At 39.6% G+C, this 10799-nt stretch overlaps 1 long non-coding RNA gene across 1 annotated transcript in view; it reads right to left on the bottom strand.

The window, feature by feature from the left end:
- LOC144855321 (uncharacterized) overlaps positions 1-6438 on the bottom strand; it is an 8933-nt gene extending 2495 nt beyond the window's left edge. The window contains exon 1 of the long non-coding RNA XR_013614787.1: positions 6184-6438. This is a non-coding gene — a long non-coding RNA (uncharacterized LOC144855321). The remainder of the gene's footprint in view (positions 1-6183) is intronic.
- Positions 6439-10799: the final 4361 nt, after the last annotated feature.

The following is a 10799-nucleotide window of genomic DNA, read 5'->3' as shown; positions in this document are numbered from 1 at the left end:
CCGATAAAGATCTTCGCGACCTATTTAGAACAAAACCAATCCGACGGTGGGTCATTGACGAAGTTCAAGAACTTATTGAAACGCACCACAGAGAGACGAGGTTGAGCTTTAGGCAAAAATCTACACACCACTTAACAACCAGAGCGAGCGAGGTGCATCAAAATACAGCTATAGACACCACTAAACAAGACGTAATTCTCGACCGATTGGTGACAGTGTTGGAACAACTAACAACACAACAACCACGGCAGTATCACCAACAATACCACCAGGATGGCCCAAACCAAATTGTATGCAAGGTGTGTGGTGATGGCCAACATAACACCCGGTCACATTGTATGCAAAACAAACTATGTTTTCGCTGCTTCCAAGAAGGGCACCTTGGACGCAACTGCCCAAGTAAAACGAAAAAATCGGAAAACTAACAAGTCCGCGCCCACAGGAGCAAGGTGTGGACAAATCAGCGAATGCTCCAACAATCCAATTAACCCAGAATGTGCCACGCAACTCAGGCCTCTTCTTTACAAACGTTACCGTGTTTGATTCCCACGTAGTTAGCGGTATGCTGGACACTGGCTCGTCTGGGTGTACTATTAGTGACCTTGCAATCAGTTCACTAAAACAGAAGAAACTAATCAAGTTAAAAGATTGCGAAGCAGTAGATGTTACAATCATTGGATGTGGAGGATCCAAAACACAATGTAAATATATGTACAATTTGAAATTAACCATTTATGATTTTAACTTTAATGTTCCCGTTTTAGTTGTTCCCGGACAGGTGGACGATTTGATAATTGGTTCTAACGTTATTAGGAAACTTATTCAATTGATGGAGGGCAGTAATGACATTTTTCATCAACTCACTCAAGTAGAAACCACATCTGGTCCCAGAGATGAGTTTATAGATTTGGTATCAAATGTTGGCAACTGGAGCTCCGGACCAATTCCGAACAAAATTGGAACACTACGACTCAGACACTCTCTTATACTGCAACCACGATCTGAACATTTAGTATGGGCCAAATTACCGAATCGAACTCATATCTCAATAGGCAGTACTATAATAATCGAACCCACCACATCCAGGGCTATACCAAGAGGTATAATGGTTGCCAGATCTGTAGCTATGCAGTATGGAGACAAGTGGGTGCCATTGAAAATTATTAACATCACAGACAAAATAATCACTTTAAGACGAAATGCCAAGGTTGCAGATGTGTCTCCATGTATGAACCTAAAAAATATACCAAAATTCCAACCTACTTGTCAGCACACAGCCGATATCAAACAGGAACTCCAACCTAGCTTTAATTCCAAATTAGCTAATTGTGGGATTCATGATCTCGACATCGACTCAAGTGAAGTAACTAACTTATACAAAGATCGATTGGCTGACCTTATTGTTAAATATCAAGATATTTTTTCGAAGGATAAGCTCGACTGTGGAAAGGTGAAAGGTATTGAACATCGTATCCGGTTGACCGATGACCGGCCATTTCGTCTCCCTTATAGAAGGGTAAGCCCAGCAGACTATCAAAAACTTCGTCATGTCCTCAATGAGATGGAGGAAAAAGACATCATCCGGAAGTCTTCGAGTGAATGGGCATCCCCACTTGTATTGGTCTGGAAGAAGAACGGTGACCTGCGTATATGTACAGATTTTCGGTGGCTCAATGCAAGAACAACGAAAGATGCCCATCCCCTGCCAAACCAAGGAGATGCTCTTGCGGCCCTCGGAGGTAATTCACTGTTCTCCACAATGGATCTTACATCAGGGTACTATAACGTCCCAGTTCATGAAGACGACAGGAAATACACAGCCTTCACCACACCAATGGGACTATATGAGTACAACAGACTACCTCAAGGACTTTGTAATTCACCCGCTGATTTCATGCGAATCATGATGGGGATCTTTGGTGATCAGAACTTTTTAAGCCTTTTAGTATATCTAGATGATCTTCTTGTATTTGCACCAAATGAAGAAATGGCTCTGGAAAGGCTTCAGATGGTATTCGAACGATTAAGAAATAGTGGTCTGAAATTAGCACCTAAAAAGTGCCACCTTCTACGTCGCAGCGTCAAGTTCTTAGGACATGTGGTCGACGGGTCTGGGGTTCATACTGATTCAGATAAGGTGCAACCTATAGTCGACGTTAGTAAGGCTGCCCTGATGGCCTCAGATGGACTGACCCCTTGTCCTAAGAAGATTCGATCCTTTCTTGGAATGGTGGTGTATTATCAGCACTTCATCCAGGATTGCTCAGCTATTGCAAAACCTTTATTCAATCTTACATCCGGTACTATGCCTTGCAAGCGGGGGAAGCGTAAACATAAAATTCGCAAACTTCAACCGTGTGATTGGACCGCTGCTTGTGAGGATGCCTTTGAAAAATTAAAACAAGCCCTTTCTCAGGATATAACTTTAGCTCACCCTGACTTTAACCGTCCGTTCATCTTATCAACAGATGCTTCCACTGCTGGATTGGGAGCTGTTTTATCTCAGGCTCCTGCAGATGGCAGCAAGCCAAGACCAGTAGCATTTGCTAGCAAGTCGCTCTCAAAAAGCCAGATGAAGTACCCAGCTCATAGACTGGAGTTTTTAGCACTAAAATGGGCCATATGTGAAAAGTTTAGCCACTGGCTAAAGAATAATCGTTTCACTGTCTGGACTGATAATAACCCGCTTACGTATATTCTAACGAAACCAAAGTTGAACGCGTGTGAGCAGAGATGGGTGGCGAAATTAGCACCCTACACATTCGATATCAAATATGTCCCAGGTCCAAAGAATATCGTCGCTGATGCGTTGTCACGTGAACCATTCGTTCCAGTAATGAGTACACATATTCATAGATTATTCAGAGATCGGGTGAACAGTCAACGGATATTTAATGAAATATCGGAGAGTGAGGTGTGTGAGGTGTTTAACCAACACCTACACTGGCAAGAACACACAGAATGCAGGGCATCGGTCTACGCTAAATCTATGATAAATGATCAACATACGTTAAACACCAATTTAATTTCCTATACTAATGATGACATACGGAATAAACAATTAGACGACAATATCCTACAGAGAGTTATAGAGTATGTGGAGCGGAAGAGGAGGCCGTCCCGGAGAGAGCGGGCATTGGACGCCAATGCCATAAACGTAATTATGAGGCAATGGGATAAACTGAGACTTATCGATGGTGTTCTTTTTCGACTTACAAAAAATCCTATTAATAAACAAACACGTTCCCAGCTTGTTGTTCCTAAATCGATGCAGGCCGAAGTACTTAACGGCGTCCACGATGAGATGGGGCACCAAGGACTAAATCGAACGATGAGCCTATGTCGGGATCGATTCTATTGGAAAAGCATGGAAACCTCCATATCAAATTATATTAAACAGTGCCAACGCTGTGTAGTCGCGAAGACACCTGAGACGGCTGCCCGGGCCCCACTGGAAAGTATCCAAACTACATACCCAATGGAACTTGTTTGCATAGATTTCTGGACAGCAGAAGACCACAACAACAAGTCAGTTGACGTCTTGGTTGTTACAGACCATTTCACAAAACTTGCTCAAGCTTACCACTGCACAAACCAATCAGCAAAAGAAGTTGCCAAGAAATTGTGGAACAACTTCTTTTGCATTTACGGATTCCCGATGAGAGTGCATTCTGACCAAGGTGCAAATTTCGAAAGTTCCCTTATCGCTGAGCTTATGGATGTTTCTGGAATCGCCAAGTCACGAACAACTCCGTACCATCCGATGGGAAATGGCTGCACTGAACGTTTTAACCGTACTCTTGGCAACATGATTCGATCCTTATCTCCCAAGGACAAGTACCAGTGGCCTAACAAGCTTCAAAGCCTGACTTTTGCATACAACTCCACTGTACATGAAACAACCGGGTATGCACCATTTTACCTCATGTTTGGAAGGGTGCCACGGTTACCAGTAGACATGGTCTTCCGAACCTTCTCGCGTACTGATCAATCTCCAGACTACAATGCCTACATTAAATCACTTTCAAAGTCGCTTGAAGATGCCATTAAGACAGTTGAGGTGACTGCACGGAAAAACCAACGGCGACAAGCCAGATTGTATGACAGGAAGATGAGAGGTAGCGACATTGAAATAGGTGATCACGTCTTAAAAGCCAACAAAGGTGCAGGGAAACGAAAGGTCGCTGATAGGTGGGATTCAGATACCCATGTAGTTTTAGAAAAATGGCCGGAAACTCATACATTCCGATTAAAAAGTAACTCATCTGGAAAGGTCTGTGTTGTTCACCGGAACTTCATTTTAAAAGTTAATTTCCTTCCAGTGAGTGACGAAAATGAAACAATCGAGACGTTGTCTTCTACACCTTCTGACCATGGTGATGTCATGACAGATATAACAGATCATGATGCATCGTCAACGAACTCTGAACAACCAGTTATTTGGAAAGATGTGGATCTTATTCAACCTTATGTCCCTGAAACTGCAGTACCAGAATCCGTTGATGCAATATCCATAGAACAACAAGAAACACCATCTATCAACCCTGCTTCTGTCCATGCATCTGTGGAACCGTCAGAAACTTCTCCTTCAACTGAGCATGATATCAGTCCTGTCGCAGTCGCAATGGATCATACTGATGATGATAACTCCTCAGGAGAAACACCTTCAGAACCAACTTTAAGTCTCCGACGTTCGAAACGTGTAATTAAACCACCAGACAGATACGGTTTTATTTCCAAGTGGCTCTGGGGAACCCCTGCACTAACATCCCATGTGGGTTGCTTAGATGTTTGATTGTTTAAACTGTATTAATTTTGCTTGCTTTTTATATATAATTATGTCTGAGAGAAGACAATTTAACCTTGATTTTAATTTTAATCTCAATAGTTTGTTTAATTTCGTTACCTTTACGGTATAATGTATCTTTTTGTATAATGTTATTTTTAACTTACTTGTTTGCCATGTGTATGGCTTTTGTTATGTTGGTACGTCACCTTGTGTCTGGTGGGATTGAACCTTCGAGTAGTAATCGCAGGATTTCGAGAAACTTCTGAAGTGTAAACGGGCACTTCTGTACACCGACTATTGTGGGGATGGCCACCCTTCAATAGTAATCCATTTGGATAAATTGTTATTGGTTGTTTCTAATAATTCTGCATAACTTCTCTCATTGGTTCAATCAGCTACAGGTATGCTGTTGTGATACAACAGTTTCGTTTTTTTTATAAATGCCATTTAGTTAAGTTTTTTTGTTTGATTTTTATTTTTTTATGTAATTTTCTATGATGTCATTTTCATTGTATGAATCGTGGCTAAATGTACCGAGGTATTTAGGTTTAGGTTAATGCATTTGTATATAACTGAGATTTAGCAGATAAATGGGGGGTGAGTGTAACAGGTATGCTTATAGTTTATACCCAAATACTTGAATGATTTATCTGCTGAATCTGACTTGAATCTGAGAAACCTTGTGGGACCCATTAAAGTAAAACCTGGAATGATAAGTGACCATGCTATAAATAGATGAGTCACCTCATCCAAGTGGCGGGAAAATGGTCATGAATATTTAGTGTATAATGTTTCAGTATGGGTCAGTTCATAAATGGACAAGGGATTTTGTCAATTGATTTGCATTTTTAATAGTTTCTTTTTTTGTATAACCGAACTTTAAATTGATAATTACATGTGTATGACTCGAGTTACAATACAATCGGTCTGTAAACTACGAAATAACGTTATGGTAAATGTATATACCATCGGTAAAAAATTGTCATAGTACCTAACTGGGAATGGATGACACTTACTAGTGCCTAGCCCAAAGTGAAGGTTTTCATCTCCTTCCGACTGGTTACTAGGTAAGCATCTATATTTTTATCTCTCTTAATTTTAGAATTGTTTTAAGTTAATATAGTTGATTAGTTATTTGATTGTTATACTAGACACAACGCAATAGTAGCCTATACTGTCGTTAATGATACGATTGATCGATCACTGATATGTTATTTTAAATATAGTAACACTGTTTTTATTATATCTCCTTCCGACTGGTTACTAGCTTCAATAAAAGAATTTAACTTTTCCAAATCAAGAACTGTCTTTGTGGATGATTTTATTGTGTTTGTGCCAGTGCTGCAGCTCCGGAAAATACTACGCGATAAAGCTACGACGCTAGTAGTACGAACCTGTTACATCTACATCTATGTTTTAGTGGTCAAACAACAAAATAAAGTTTTTGCAAATTTCGGGTTACTTGTGCCATTGGTCAGATAGTCGGGTCAAAGGTCATTGACCTTTATTCATTAATAACTACTACTAGTTTAGGACCTGTGTAAGATTTGTATGCATTCAATTTAGGAGAGAATATCTGAACTGTTATAGGATAATTAGACCCCAAGGAACAACATGGGATATGTGCCAAATTCGTTATCGGGGGGGGGGGGGGGGGGGAGGGGGAGAACATGCACAAAATCGGGGTCAAAGGTTAGAAATGTGTGGTTCTTATATCTCGACAACCACTTGTCATACAGATTTGCTTTTGGTGTCAAATTGTTCAGAATATACATATTTATATTCAGTCTAACACAACGTTTACCCCAAAAAATGACCGGAAATGCTTTTACTGAACTTTGACCAAACTTACTTACTTAATGTCATCCCACTATTAAGTGGGTGCCATGATAATTTGTCTCCACACATCTCTATCAAGCATGCTCTTTCTCAGTTCACTCAGGTCTAGTTTGGTATCTTTCAACAGAATGTCGAGCGAAGTCAGTTGAGGTCTTCCCACTTTCCTTTTCTCTTCTGGTTCCCAAAGGAGAACTCTTGAGGCAGGCTCAGAGCTTCTCATAACATGACCGGCCAGGCCCATGCGACGTCTTTGAATGATGGTCGTAAGACGGGGAAGGTTGGCATATAGTGTCTTGTTGGTGGCGTGTGAGAACCATGGGATGTTTTGGACTTTCCTCAGCACGCGGGTGTATGCTCCATCCAATGATTTTGAGAGCGATGAAGTAAGACTCCATGTCTCACAGCCGTAAAGAAGAATGGCTTCAACTGTTGACTTAAAGAGGCGGATTTGTGTGGACTTGTTGATACGAGATGCCCATATTTTTGAATGACTGTTCAGCGCACCCCATGCTTGACCAAGTCTTGCTTCGACATCATGGTTAGTGGATGAACAGTAGCTTCCGAGGTACTTGAAATCCTCTACTTGTTCTATTGCTGATCCATCCAGTGCGAGAGTTATAGAAGGTGATGAGGGGTTTAAATGTATGAATTGGGTCTTCTTGATGTTTAAGTATAAACCTATAGCTTGTGTGGCTTGTTGAATTCTGTGCAGTAGATTTTCGGCAGCATGTATGGAATCTTCAAGAACGGCGATGTCATCGGCAAAGTCCAGGTCTGGTAGTACTTCAGCTGGATGTCTTCTACTACGCCCACGGCGGAGGGTGAGACCGTCTGATGATGTAGTTGCTGATCGCATTGCATAGTCAAGGCAGACAATAAACAAGAATGGAGCAAGAGGGTCTCCTTGAAGTACGCCAGAGTCGATGTTGAAGCAATCAGTCTCACCATCTGGAGTCAGGACAACTGCTGATGTATTGATATACATTACTCTGAGGGCTTCTACAATTTTATGAGGGATGCCGTATGCTAAGAGGATCTTCATCATGATGTTGCGATTGATGGAATCGAAGGCTTTGCGAAAGTCAATAAAGATAATGACTGCCTCTTTGTGATGGTTCTTAACCTCTTCAACAATTCTCCTCAGTGCAAGAATGTGGTAGTTGTTGATCGTGCCTGACGAAAGCCATTCTGGTTGGGGCGTAGAACTTCATTAATCACAGGACGTATCCTATTTAAAATCAGGCGATTGTAGATCTTTGCAGCCAATTGTGATAATGAAATACTCCTGTAGTTATCTGGTTTTGAAAGATCACCTTTTTTCGGGATATGAACGAAATTCCCCATTCTGATGGCCTGTTTCCATCAAGAGTTTGATTGCAGAAAGAAGTGAGAGCTTTCTGGGTGCCAGGTAATTTCCATATTTCGATGGGAAGACCGTCAAGACCAGGTGCTTTGCCAGATTTCATCTGTTTGCAGGCAATTGACACTTCAGCCTCGGAGAACCTCTCGGAGCTTATCTGGTGGTTGAGTTGAAGATTTTGCCGATATCCATGTCATCTACCACTGAAGTCTTCACCGATAGTAGTTTGTGGAAGTGAGTTTTCCATGCTAGAAGACGATCCTCTCCCATGATGCAGGCACTTTGAGATCTCTTCCCTGAGAGTTGTTTGACAAGTTGCCATGCAGATCTTAGGCTGTTGGCCGATGCTGGTTGATCGAAAAAATGACCAAAAAAACACATTTTCGGGTTAAATTATTCTTTAAAATGTCAATGGACACACTGTATGGTATAAAATGGAAGCATATACAATATGCTACCCATTGCTACCCAACTTGTATTGAAAATTTTTAATTAGGAATATAACTTTATGGAAAATGTGCATAATTGACTTCAGTATTTAGAATTATTATTAATTTATCTTTATCAACTGGTACGACCTTTCCTGATGATTTGAAGTTGGGTCTAGTTACATTTATTTTAAAGAAGCCTTCACTGGATCATACTTGCATGGCAAATTTTCGATCTATTTCTAATGTCGCTTTCTTACCTAATTGATCCTTGAGAAATGCGTTGCTTTAGATCTCATACATTTTCTTGACGACAATAATCTGTTCGACCCTCTTCAATCAGCATATAGAAAGCACCACAGTACAGAGTCAGCCATTCTCAAGGTGCATAATGATATTATTTTAGCTCTGAATAAAGGTAATTGTCTTGTGTACCTCGACCTGTCGGCAGCTTCTGATACCATGGACTATTCCATTCTTATTGCAAGACTCTCGTCTATTGGTATCCGTGGATCTGCTCTAAATTGGTTCAAGTCATATTTGTCTTCTAGGAAGCAGCAGGTCCGGATTGGTAATGTCAAATCCACCTCTATCGACATGAAATGCGGTGTTCCTCAAGGATCAATACTGGGTCCAGTATTGTTTTTAGTTTACATCTCGCCCATGAGTGATATCATTAAGAGACATTGTGTCCAATATCATGTGTACGCAGATGATACACAACTGTACATCAGCTTTAATCCAGCAGAGTTTCATGAGGCGAAGTCGGTTATCGAAGCTTGTGTTGTTGATGTTCAGGATTGGCTAACTAAAAACATGCTCTTTTTAACCCTGGTAAAACAGAAATCTTATTTCTTCATTTAAAACACTTCAAGAAATTGGCCATTGCTAGAAACATCAATCACATCATCGTTGGAGGTTAGATATATCGGAGTTGTATTTGACTCAGCAACGATTATGTCCAGACATATCAACAACATTAGTAAATCTGATACCTACCACCTTCGTAACATAAGATCAATTTGCGAATCCTTAACACACTCCTCGCTTATTAAACTTGTCCATGCACTAATAACATCACGGTTAGACTACTGCAATGCCATTTTGTTTGGTCTACCAAATAAAGAACTTAATAAACTACATTTAAGTCTTTTCTTTTTTATACCAAATATTTCATTACAACGCTAGAATTATTTCACCCAAAATAAACTTACATTAATTTATACTCATTTTTGTCTAAATTTAATAAAATATGCATATTTTCCAAAAATAACATCACATAATTAAATACAAGTTGGGTAGCAATGGGTAGCATATTGTATATGCTTTCATTTGATACCATACAGTGTGTCCATTGACATTTTAAATATTTAACCCGAAAATGTGTTTTTTGGTCAAAGGTCAGTAAAAGCATTTCCGGTCATTTTTTTGGGTAAAAGTTGTGTTAGACCGAATATAAATATGTATATTCTGAACAATTTGACACCAAAAGCAAATCTGTATGACAAGTGGTTGTCGAGATATAAGAACCACACATTTCTAACCTTTGACCCCGATTTTGGGCATGTTCGCCCCAGATAACGAATTTGACACATATCCCATGTTGTTCCTTGGGGTCAAATTATCCTATAACAGTTGAGATATTCTCTCCTAAATTGAATGCATACAAATCTTACTCAGGTCCTACACTAGCAGTAGTTATTAATGAATAAAGGACAATGACCTTTGACCCGACTATCTGACCAATGGCACAAGTAACCCGAAATTTGCAAAAACTTTATTTTGTTGTTTGACCACTAAAACATAGATGTAGAAACCACATTTGTCTTTTTAAACCCAGGAGTTGAGGAGTTATGAGCCATCAAATGCCACAAAAAGGTCACTGACCTTTGACCCTCAATATCTCACTAACGCAGCAACTAGAAGGCTGCAAAAATTTTTTAGTAATTATTGACACTTAAAGCTACAAGAAAATACCAAAAGACCTTTTATTAGAATTTTTTCAAGGTCAAACCATGTATAGCCTCTACTAATATACACAATTCAAAATATTTAAAAGTACAAAATTACTAAAACAGAATAAAAAAAAGTAAATCCGTAACAAGTGTTAAAAGAATAAAGCGCTAAAAATTATAAAAATTACATTTAAAGATGTATTGTCCCCCAAAAACATGAAAATTGAAGATTAATTAAATTAGACTTTGAATATGTTATTTTGTAGTTTTAATAAAGTTAATCACCTCCGTAGAAAAAAAAAGAATGTTTTCACTCATAAAATGACAAAATAAATGGTTAAAATCAACCAAAAACCCATTGGCTGGCAGCCAAATTGAACATTTTTAGTCGCGTGGACGCGACTCTATAGTTCACTATGTCGGTCGGT

Source organism: Antedon bifida, chromosome 11 (genome assembly GCF_963402885.1).
Source record: "Antedon bifida chromosome 11, ecAntBifi1.1, whole genome shotgun sequence".
NCBI lineage: Eukaryota > Metazoa > Echinodermata > Crinoidea > Comatulida > Antedonidae > Antedon > Antedon bifida.
The sequence above is the reverse complement of the archived record's forward strand: the minus strand, read 5'-3'. Positions and strand labels throughout refer to the sequence as shown.